Source organism: Jatropha curcas, chromosome 2, assembly GCF_041381405.1.
Source record: "Jatropha curcas cultivar XTBG-Jc1 chromosome 2, XTBG_Jcur_1.0, whole genome shotgun sequence".
NCBI lineage: Eukaryota > Viridiplantae > Streptophyta > Magnoliopsida > Malpighiales > Euphorbiaceae > Jatropha > Jatropha curcas.
The window spans coordinates 15,359,918-15,370,961 of NC_143152.1; positions in this window are offsets into that span (position 1 = coordinate 15,359,918).

The window sequence follows — 11,044 nt, forward strand, 5'->3', positions numbered from 1 at the left end:
ACTTTTGCCGTCAATTGGTTGAAAAAGTGTCTTTAGTCACCAATTTTATTGAAAAGTGGCTTTAGTCGGCCAGTTTAATTTGGAAAAGTGGCTTTAGTCGCCAATTTGATTGAAAAAGTAGCTTTAGTCACCATTTTTGAGAAAATGTGGCTTTAGTCTTCATTTGGCTGGAAATAATTCATTTGGCTCTAGTCGCTACAGGTTTTGACAAAGAGACTTTAGTTGCCTATTTTGTGTGAAAATATTCATTTGGCTTTTTGCTGCCAAAAGTTTGAAGAAGAAAGTGATAAAATGGTGCGCATAATAAAGCAAAGGAAACAAACAATCCTATCCATTCATTTAAGTCATATTCATGCCTTTCAAAAGCTTACAGCCTGTTTGGAACAAATGAATTATGGTTGTAGAATTCATTTGTAAATAAATTCCAAGTAGAATTCATTTAGAAATAAATTTGTAATGTTTGGTATGTTACAATTTAAAATAAGGAATTCAATTGAATTTCGCAAAATTATGTTTGGAATAAATTCTTAAATGAAAATTCATTTGTTTTTATTTTTTATAACACCCTTGACATAATAATTTAACAAAAATAAATATCAAACACCAATTATATTTATTATGTACAATATAATAACTTCTCATTTTTTTTATTAAAATATAAACAATAAATTTCATATAAATAAGTACACTAATGTTCCACGCTAATTAATTAATTATATAAGTAGTAATATTAATCATAATAATTAATTTTAATAGATGTAAAAAATTTTGTTGATTTAGGTAATTAATTTGGAAACTAAAAAATATTAAAAATGTTACTATTGTTTTTAATTGTATTTGAAAACAATTGTTGATACTCAGTTTTATAATTTTATAGTAATAATAACTAACATTATTACTATACTTAAAAAGGAAAAAAACATTATTATTGGATTTGAATTTTCCAAAAAAAAGGAAAAAAAAAATAAAAATATAAACTAACCTTATTATTGGATTAAAAAAAAATAATGTTGTTACAGTTTGGTATTTTCCAAAGAAAATAAACAAAAAGGAAAATAAAAGTAAAAATAGTTGAGTTTATAGTGGAGAGTGAGGATAATTTTGTCAATAAATATTTTAATGATCAATTTTGTGAAATTTATTTATAAATTCCATCAATTTTAGTAGAATTGGAAGTAGGCATGCCCAATTCTATAGAATTCAATTCGTAGAATTCAAATCTGTATTTTTTTTATTTCAAACACAAAATTTTAGATTTTCAAATGAATTCCATAAATTTTTGTGAAATTCATTTATTTGAAACAGGCTCTTAGAGTCTCACTTTGAAGGCAACTACAACAAAAAGCAATAAATATGAAGTGTTCAAAGACATACTCAACAAAGTGTTAAGGCATAAGTGTGGTTCCTAAATTATTTGCTAACTATGGAGAAAAAGATACTTAAATGCAAGAAAATAATTCAAAGTCTCTAACCTAAAGTATGTGATTTAAAAGATCAATTTAAGCATTCTAAGTATTAAAACATTTATTTGAACTAAGCAAAACATGCATTTAATTTAATTGAATTAAAAAAGGTCTAATTAATCATGCCACTATTTATCTCCAAAGTTAAGAAAACAATTATCTAATTCTAAGCTAAGTAGACTTGCAACTTAATTAAATCTAAGTTTAATCATGCATCCTAATTAATTCTAAGCCAATTAAGAATTTAATTAAGTCTCATTAATTAATTCTATGCTAATTGACTAATTCTATTAAGTCTCATTAATTAATTCTATGCTAATTGACTAATTCTAAGTGATCGTGCAATTATATAATTTAAGTGCTAAATTAATCTAATTAATCTTGTGCAATTAAAATTAGCTATGTGCTTAATTAATTAATTCTAAATGACCGTGCAATTAATTTAAATTAAATGCTAAATAATCTAACTAATCCTATGCAATTAATTAAAATTAACTATGCACTTAATTAATTAATTCTAGTCTAATTAATTAATTCTAAGGGGGGTCATGCAAATTATTTAATTTAACTAAATTAATTATACGTAAATAATCATGCATTTAAATCTAAGCTAATTAACCTTTAAACTTAATGAATTCTAATTAGGCATTAAATTAAGCTAAACTTGGCATTTAATTAAATTAAACTAATCTAATTAAATATTAAATCTAACCTAATTAAATTAGAGCATTAAAATTAAAAGGGATGTGGGGCCTACCTTTTGTAGCGTACTTTAACGACGTTTCTAAGGCAGCATGCATTCAAAAATCTTCAACTCAGGGAATCCTCGATGGACTCCAACATAAAAAAGGGTATTGAGGACGCTTAATTTTTTTATCTTTCCATAAAAGGAAAAATAGAGATGGGGTTGGTTAATTTTACTTAGTAAAGCGGTTTTCCTTTATTAAACCTGTTTATTAATCCTTAGAAATGACGATCCTTTTGAAAAAGTAATTATAAAAAGCTCTCTTACATTGATAAGAGTTTTAGTTTTAGGAGTCGCCACTCTCTTTAGAAAAAATTCTTGAATGAATCAATTCTTTAGAATGGATTAACTCGACTTTGAACCAGAGACTAGGTTCAGAAGTTAGGAACGATATTGGGAAGGTGTTAGGCACCTTAATTGCTCGGCTAAACTGGCCTCCTCGTTGTTCATTAATTCACGATGATTTGATAACAAGATTAACTAAAATTGAGATGCAAAAATGATTTTAATGCAATTTTTTTAAAGAATGTCAAACATGCAAATAATTTCACACATTTAACATGAATTGAACCATCCATAAGAAAGGGGGTGGAGAAATGATTACAACCAATCTCCTAAATTACATTCTATCCACACCCCATTAAAATTTTCCGACCAATCAAGCAACAAATATGACCTATTAAGGTCCCTTACATTTGGCCAATATAAAAAATAAAATCATAGCCACAAAGAATCATATATAGAACATATACATAGTATACAAATGATATTCACAGAACATAATCCATCCACAAATTCATACAATCATACATCAAATAAGAATATGATGCATATCAAGTTCAAAGGTTAAAATTTAATGGGTTAGTACAAAAAACCATAAAGCAATGAGTAAAAGTGCAATAATTTAAAGGAAAAAAAGTAAAAGGTGCATAAAAATAAAGACAGAATCTTCATTGCGATAAATTTAAAGGTTAAGACAAGATTAGAGTTTGAGATCTTGATGTTAATCATGAATGATGAACAAATGCACCCATCGCTACTCAAAATCTTGTTTATTGATGTTTATACAATCTATGTATGGACAAAAATGCATTCCAGATCAATGAAGACTGGAGCTTTGCCACTGGATCTCCAAATCAGGTTCATTTTATTGTTATTTATCAATCTAGACCTCTGAAATGAAATGCCTAACTCCACAGGAGAAGTGGCGTGTGCCATATGGGTGTGGCGCAAGGCATTTCCCTAATCAAAAGATCGCAGAATGAAAACAGAGTGTTTGTGATGAAGTGGTGCAGGCTGAATGCTTGTGGTGCATGCCACACGAAGTGGCTTGTGCCACTGTGGTTTTCAGCACGCCATGTCAATGTAGACATCCTATTTTGGTTGATTTCGGGTTTCCCTCACAATCAGGATCGAGAATGGTGATTTAACACCTAAAAAAAAAAAGGAAAAAGAGATAGAGAAATAGATTAATGGCCCTCAGAAACTACCGTTTTGAAGATATTCAAAGATTTGTGTAAGAACGGATGAAAGAAACACGAAAGTTGATTTTTTGATCCAAAAATCAGAGTTTGAGATTCAATGAACGTGTTGTGGACTTTTTAATAAAGGCTTAAGGGTTTTTAATCAAAAGAATGGATGAATGACAACTTAGATCAAAGAGAAAACACAAGTTTTGCTTTGATTCTTGGTTGAGTTTTAAAAATAATAGAGTTTCCTTAAGATTTCCAAAAACCCTTTCACATAATTCCTAATGCCCTATTTATAGGCAAATGGGAATGTGTTGCCATATTTTAAGGCTTATGTGGCAAAATGCCACTGGTGGGCCCTAAAATCGGGCAAGGCCCATTTTCACAATATCGGACTGGGTGGCACGTAAAATGAGGCAGTGTACCAGGTGAGCTTAACATGCTTCTTAGGCCCGGTTTCGTTGCGAAACGCTCGGTGACCCAAAAAAGTAAAAAATAATTAAACATGTGTATTATCTCAGGCACAAACTATTGGTTTGAAAATCGAAATGATTGGGAATCTCGATCCATGCTTATGTTAAAAATGATTTATCATCATTGAGCTATTAGGGGCAAAATTTGAGCATCTACAGTTTGTCCCCACATTGATGATATCTTGCTTTTTGAGCAAAATGTCATCAAACTGTAAAGTAGACGTGTAAGTAAGAAATACTTACCTGGTATGTAACACCCTCCGCCCAGTCCCTTAAGACCCGACGACGGATGCCACATTTGGTGCCGGAGACAACGTCTTAACTTAACATACAAATCATAAAATTAGATATTAGAAGTAATTGAGTATTCACAAGTTTAGCGAGTAATATGTTTTTTTTTCTTAGATATTCATTTCATTTCGTTTTCATCTCTTTTTTTTTTTTTTTTGAAAAATAGATTGGGAAAAATCCTACAGAAATACTGTAAGAATTTCCCTTTAAAATGAGCTCGCCAAACATGTGAATACAAAACAGTCCCAATTAAACTTCAAACTCCCAACATCTCCAAATAATCATCATAACACAACAACACTTCTATATTTTCATAACTATATAAGTCCTCAATAGCATTTTAATATTCATCAATTCATTGCATTCAGTATATATATCAAGTCTTAATAAACTAATCATACCAACTCTTTTAAAATATTTTATATTCAATCATTTAATGAATCTTATGCTTATCTCCGAATATATATACACCAACATAATTGCTAATTACATGCTTAAGTTATCATTCAAATAACACAATCTCCGAAAATATAATACTTATTGTTGACGCGTGTTTTTTATGCCTCGCCTGATCCGATGAGGACACAAGGATGAATGGGTTAATGCTATCTAGAAGCCTTTCAATCCAAGGATTAAAAAAAAAAAAAAGGGAGCTGCGTGCTACAATGGCTGTGCTACAGTATTCGTGCTACAGTGTCCTGACCTAGCTCTATAAATACATCTCTTTCTCACAATTTTCACACAACTTCACAACTCCACAAACGGCAAAAACCTTAAAAAATATATTGTGCTGCCACATTTCTCTCCAAAAAATTCTTATGAGTTGATTTGAAGAGAAATTGGCATTAGATATCAATTTTAGGTGAATCAAACCATAAAAAGAGAGAAAAAAAATCAAAAGATAAAAAAAAAGGAACACTTTAATCCTTGGAAACAAAGCTTCTGGAGATCTTAACTATAATTTGTTAAGACATTTGATACATTTACAATCCTGAATGTGAGGATTAGGTAATTTCTTTAACATTTTTTGTGTTTTCTTTTTACATATTTTTTTGTGTTTTTACATATTTTTGTGGTTTTAGTAATTTAAGCTTCTTTTAATTGTATTCTGTTCATATTTGGCCATTTTATATGTCCTTAAATCACATTTAAACAAAAAATGATGTAAAAAATCACTTAAAAATGAATTATGGGTAAAAATCACGCAGCTGTTCATCGATGAACAGTAACTGTTCGTTCAATGAACAGTAACTGTTCATCCATGAACAATAACTGTTCATCCAGATTTTTCCAGAAATAATAAAAAAAATATATAAATTTTGCACAAAAATAAAACCTAATTTCTTCAATAAATCTGAGAATGCCCAAATATGAACATATCAGAGTTTAATTAAACTTAAAATACTAAAATGTAATTTTATGTGTTTATTTATATGAATTTTACAATTTATATTCAAATAAAAAAATTAAATTAAATTTGTAGATTTATTAACAATTTGCATATTCAGACAAAAAAATAATAATTAAATGTTTAGGAGGAAATTTGCTGATTTATTTATATTTAAGATTAATTTGCATATTCATTAGTAATATTTTTGGTATTAAATAATAATTATGCATGATTTTATTTTTATTGGTTTACGGATTTAATTCTAAATCAATTTATATATTTTTGGATCCGGTTTGTTACCCGCCTTGAACCATAAGGCAAGAGCGGGTCATTTATTTATTTTATTTTATATTTTTGACTCGGTTTGTTGCCCGCCTTGAACCATAAGGCAAGAGCGGGTCTTTTATTTATTTGGTTTAATTGCTTTGGTTTAATTGCTTTGACTTGAATAATTGTTATGTGATTATTAGATTTGATTGGGATGATTAAATAATTTTTCATATAGAACTCAGTCCGATTCATTTGGGTTGGGTTTAAATAAATAAATAATTTGGCTTTTTCTAACTAAAATAAATTAGAAATCATAGGTTAATAGAGGCCGATTTTCCGGGCGTCGGCTTCCAACGGGCCGGCGTACCCAATTCCCTTACCCATAATCTCATTGGTGCACTTGACCAGTTTTTTTGAAATAATTTGGCCTTGAAACAAAATTGGGTTTATAATGGAGTCATTTTTATAAAAACGGTCCCATTGCCTAAATAATGGGTGGCGACTCAAAATTATTTATAAGACCGATTTATCGGCACTGCATCCAAAATAAAAATATTTTATCAAAAATCACAAAAAGGATGTTTTCGGGTCCTTCGGGGGGATTTTCGAATAAAACAGATTGGCGACTCTGCTGGGGATTTAGCCCGCTAATCTCCAGTCTTTTTTTTTTTAATCAGTCGGCTATAATTAGGAATTAACTCTAAAAACCTGTGTTTTCTAAAATTGTAAATAAAATTGGTTAGAAAGCCGTCGGGAAATTCTTTAATCGTCCTTGTTTGTTCATTTGCTTTCCTTTATTTATTTTAAGTTCTTGCATTCATACTGGATTTCCTTCTTCTCATCACTTTCTACCCAAAATTGTCCCTCGGTACTGTTGTTAACTTCGAAGGTAGATCCAGCCTAAACCATGCGTTTTAGGCACGTCTATCCGAGAATTAGCAATTTTACCAACCGCAAGCCTAGTACCTTAAAGGTGTGTCAAAAGGAGTAGGCCCATGAAAAAGCCCGAATCCTGTTTGCGGAACCCAGACTTTGTCAAGCCCAATGGACTGAAGCCCATGCATGTAGTTAAAAGCCTTAGTCACTTCCCCTAAGGAAAACCTGAGTCTATTTGCTGTTGTTCTGTTGCATTCATTCCGAGAGTTTATATCGTCAATCTCAAAACCCCCTGCTGGTTGTCAAGATTAGACCAAATTCTAGGAAACAGACGTCAGAATTATTGCCAATGGAATTCGTGTGCGGGAGAGATAAGGTTGGAAGGCATGCATTTCCCAACTCCCATTCCCTGCGTGTTATAAACTGTTCATACGTTGTGACATTCATGCATCACATAACATTTTTTGTTTCAGCCATTCATTAATAAGAGTTAATTTTTGGTATGGAAATTTGATCTTGATTTTGAGAAGTGGACTTCTAATTCGTTTTGAATAACATAATGCAATCGTTCATAGTGAATTAATACCCAAAAGAAAAGGGAGTTATAAGGGGTTTGCAATTCCTTTGAATTTTCACATTTCTCGCATTATTTGAAAATAAGCGTGAGATTGCAAAAAAAAAAAAAAAAAAAATTTGTAATTAGTCGAAATAAGATCCTGCTTGGGACCATCTGTTCCAAGGCAAAAAGTAAGGACTAAAAACGAAAAAATAGTAAATAAAAAATATCCCGCTTGGAAATTCTTTCCAAGGCAAAAATTAGGGATTAGAGAGAAAATAGCCGATTGTAAAATTCAAAAGGAACGGTCGATGACAGATAATGCCGAAAATGTTTAAATACAAAATAAATTATTGCTATGTTATTCATGCTGAATTTTAGGTCGAGATCTTATTTCCATATTGATTATTAGCACATTAGATTTGCATTTCTCATCTTATGTGTTATGTGTTTATTCTTCATGCATACATACAGAACCCCCTTAACTCAGGTCCTTTTATTTATCAGTCAGAATTGATCCATCCTAGGAAATCACTTCGGGTGTGTGGCACCGACGTCCTCGTCAACGTTTAGTCAGAGTATCTGATACGGATCCACTACCACCAACCACCTATGGAGCTCAAGGAAACAAGGACCACAACAATGGCAATCCATTAGCACTTCCTAATGGACCAATTACAAGGAGCCGTGCAAAGAAGTATGGAGCAACCATGTCCTTATATATTCAAGAACAAATCACACAAGAGCTCCATGACCTTGCTTTCAACAAGTGCTATGAAGAACTTGAAGGAACACCTAAGTTTCTCACATTAATAGAAGCACAAGTTGAGTGGGAACCATGTTTGGATAGCACGCCCATGCAAGGTGGCACACCCCAGGCCATGCAAGCTCACTGCATCTCCTTTGCGCTTCTCGCGCTCGCGCAGTGAAGGTTCGCGCTCGCGAGTGTCGCTCGCGCTCGCGCATGTTGGAATCGCGCTCGCGATTTGCGCTGCCTAACTCACTGCCTCTCCTTTGCGCTTCTCGCGCTCGCGCAGTGAAGGTTCGCGCTCGCGAAGTGTCGCTCGCGCTCGCGCATGTTGGAATCGCGCTCGCGACTTGCGCTGCCTAACTCTCTGCCTCTCCTTTGCGCTTCTCGCGCTCGCGCACGGTAGAATCGCGCTCGCGAGGTGTGGTCGCGCTCGCGTATGTGAAGCTCGCGCTCGCGAAGGAAGCTAGTTAGCTTATTTTGTGTTTTTTTGCTTTGTTAATGGGTTGGGCCTCCAATATTTCGGCCACCCTTGATTAATTAGCCTTATTTTGTTTAGATTTAGTCAATCTTTAGTAGATTTGGAATAGATATCCAAATCCTTAAGTTGTTATGATTTTGTTAGTCAACTCCTTAGTTGGTTTAGATTTGCTAAATCCTACTCCTTAGCTAACTCTAAATCCTCTAAGGATCTGGACCTCTTAGATTAAGTATAAATAGCTTGTTATTTTGTAATTTTCAAGAATCAACAATTAATGAATTAAAGACTATTTCTTCATGCTTAGGCGTGTTCATGTTTTTAGAGAGTGTGAGATTGCATTCTTCTAATTGCATCAAGAATCAAGGTAAACTTATCAATTCTTTGTGGCGTTTATCTTATTCTTTTACTCTATTATTGGTGTTCTTGCTTCTTTAAGCTTTGGGTGCCATAGAGGGGAATTTATTCTAGATCTTTGATCTATTCCAAAACTTGTCATTGAGTTCATGAAATTTATTTTCATTGGGTTCCGCGTCAGTATCCCTAATCCCCGAGCGTGCTCCGATTAGTTCCGTGGTTAGCCCGAGTTTGCCTGATTCGATTTTCGATCCAAATCAAGTTACAGTTGAAATGGCCGACGGTAACATGAACGAAACCGGTTTTTCTTCAGCCCAGTTAAAGGCTATAACTGACATAATAGCCGCTGCTCTCGCGCCAAGAAAGGGCGTAGAACCAAGTTCCTCCTTCTTCAAGTGATCCACCGTCTTCCCCTATAGTTGTGGAAAGGGAGACTCCTGAACCTACTTTGGGTAACCAAACATCGGTTGGTAATGTTGGCCCAATTGAGAAAGATCTGATGAAGCAATTAGCGGAACTAAAAGATAAGGTGGAAAAGATGTCTATTTTGAACGAAAAAGATCCAGTCACCAATTTTCACGTGACTGAATATGTCCTGAAACCCACTAATTCCACTTCCTTCCAGACCTTCAAGCATACCATATTCGAAGGGGATAACGACCCAAGATCTCATTTGTCGGAGTTCATTCGAGTTGCTCAGATGAATCGATACGACGAAGAAGATGTATTGCGGGCATTCCCCCAGACATTACACAAGAGTTACAGAAAATGGTATGATGGTTTAGATGGGGAAATACAGAGAGATTGGGTTAAGCTTCAAACTGCCTTTCTCAAACACCTTAAAACGGATGACAGTGATGAGTTTGGTCTCCGCGACTTAGAGAGCTTAAAGCAAGAGAAGGATGAAAGCTTCTCCGATTTTTACAGGAGGTGGAGAACAAAATTGTTTCTGGTCCAGACAAGGCCAAAGGATCAAGAGTTGATCCGAATTTTCAGCCGAAGCTTGTTACCATACTTCAAGGAGAGGATGTTGGCTCAAAGTCTCACCGACTTGTCTCTGGTGCAGAGGGCTGGATTGAACATTGAAGAACTGTACAATGAAGAGAAGAAGAAAAATCGAGGATTTGGCAATTACCGGTCTTCCTACAACAATCATAATAGAAATGTTGGTCATGCAGCTACAAACCAATCGGGGAGTAGCAATACAATTGGAGCTGTTAACGAGAAAGTGAGAAGGGAATTCACTGATTTGGGCAAGCCCTTGAGCACAGTTATGAGATCCTGCATCAGGAATGGCGTATTGTCTAAGCTACCAATTAATCCCTCTAAACCTATTCGGGGTAGGTTTATTGATCAAAACTGTGAATACCATCAGTACAAAGGCCATTCTACTGATAATTGCTTCCAGCTCAGGGACGCTATACAAGATTTGATAGATAGTGGGAAGATCACTAAGCCTAATGAGCGTAATAAGCAGAGCACATGGAATAATCCTCTGCCGTAGTATCAATATAACTATCCACCTCATGAGTCTCCAATAGGTGGATCAATTAATGCAGTTGGAAGCAGTTTGCCTGAAGAGCTGATATTGGCAGAGGCGGGGTTGGAAGAGAGGATGTGTGCTAAACATTCGGGATGACTGCGACGGAAGATGCAGAGGAAGCTGAGAGGAAGATGCTGAAGATGTCAAAGCGCACAAAGGTGAAAAAAAAGCTGCTCCAAAGACCGAGGATGCTCCCAGTGCCGACGAAGTAGCTATATTGAACAAGCTCTTAACCCTGTTTTGTTTTTGTTTTTCTGAATGTTGCTTTGGGAACAATCTGGATGAATCTCATTTACCATTTTAATCAATAGAAATGAATTTTGATTACTTGTTTTCTCGTTTTCCTGATTGTCATGTTTATGGCGTTGATTATACCACACGCATA